This window comes from Brassica oleracea, unplaced genomic scaffold, assembly GCF_000695525.1.
Source record: "Brassica oleracea var. oleracea cultivar TO1000 unplaced genomic scaffold, BOL UnpScaffold01487, whole genome shotgun sequence".
Classification (NCBI taxonomy): domain Eukaryota; kingdom Viridiplantae; phylum Streptophyta; class Magnoliopsida; order Brassicales; family Brassicaceae; genus Brassica; species Brassica oleracea.
The window spans coordinates 7,785-9,475 of record NW_013618021.1 but is presented as its reverse complement, the minus strand read 5'-3'; positions in this window follow the sequence as shown (position 1 = coordinate 9,475).

The window sequence follows — 1,691 nt, the reverse complement described above, 5'->3', positions numbered from 1 at the left end:
CGTTTAGAACTCCATAGTTAAGCATGCTTGGGCTGGAGTAGTGAAAGTAAAAGTGACCTCTCGAAAAGTTATTCGCGATATCGTGTGAATGAGGCCAAAGAACGGGGAAAGGTCAGGTGGTGATTGCATGGTCAGTAAACAATGATTCCGAGCCTTTGAAAAAAAATACAAACCGATTGTTGGAATGGGATGGGGACCACGGGCCGAGAGAGCGAATGTGCGTGGCCCATTAGCCGTGGGCGGTCAGGCATTACAAGTGGTATCAGAGCTGGTTAGCCATCTCGGTTCTGACCTGAGACGCGTCTTGAGACCTGTCGTGGGGCGCAACGAGGACGTTGCATTCTTTGAGAGGGGATGAATTGTGACATTTCCAGTTGTTATATATGGAAAGGCTTAAGAGAATTGATTGGCTACCTATGTCACCAAAGTTGACTTACCTTTTCTGTCACATATCCATTTAGAACTCCAGGGTTAAGCGTACTTGGGCTAGAGTAGTGAAAGGATGGGTCACCTATCAGGAAGTGATTAGCGATACCGTGTGAGTGAGACCAAAGCACGGGGAAAGGTCAGGTGGTGATTCCAGGGTTAATAAACAATGATTTTGAGACTTTGAAAAAAAATATGAACCGAATGTTGGAACGGGATGGGTCCCATTTGCCGAGAGAGCAAGCGTGGGTGTCCCATTAGCCGTGGGCGGTCGGGGCGTTATAAGCATATAACTCCCTGAGTAAGCTGGATTCTGAGTGAGCGGGATGGGTTGTCACATAAAAAGTCGTCATTTAATGTGATAACCCGTCCCACTCACTAGAACCCCAAGCTCACAGCCCTGCACGGCACCGACCTTAACCCCTCCCCGTGGGAGGAAACGCCTCCACATCCCCCATCAGGTTATTGATCTGATCAATTGGTGACAATTCGTCATGTGGGAGTGTTGTTAAAGGGTGAGGTCTTCGGTTCGAGAAATGCCAAGCGCACCAACAACCTAATTATGGAGTCAGAGAAGACTCATAATGGAGGGGTTGAGTTCGGTGCCCTGCAAGGGTGTGAGCCTGGGGTCCTAATGAGTGGGACGGGTTGTCACAAAAAAGTCAACTTTTTACGTGACAACCCGTCTCGCTCACTTGGAACCCGGCTCACAGCCCTGCAGCGCACCGACCCTAACACCTCACCATTGGAGGAAATGCCTCCACATCCACCGGTAGGTTATTGGTGCGTTTGGACTTACTCGAACCCAAGACCTCACCCTTTAACGACACTCCTACATAATGAGTTGTCACCAATCTTTTAACTTTTCAAGAGTGTACAAAATTTTCATAGAAGTCTAGTTTATGTTGGTTATTTTATTCCCGTTTGGATTCTCTGTCCACGTCGATTTAAATAATAGAATAACTTTTTGATGTTATAACGACAAAAACAATTAAATAGACAATTATGTTAAGCTTTCCTAAAAATATATTCTGAACCTGAATCCTTTTTCCTCCAAAACGTCATTAAAGTTCGGCCAAATCTGAAATATTATCAACTATATAATTATTATCATTGTCGGGATCTTATGGTCGAGTTAAAGAGACAGATTCGACACGCCAACACGTTTCAGATTCGATCCACCAACTGCGCAAAACTATATCACGTTATCATGGACATTTACATGAATATGGACGGTCCATTTGAATATGTAGAGAGAAACTATC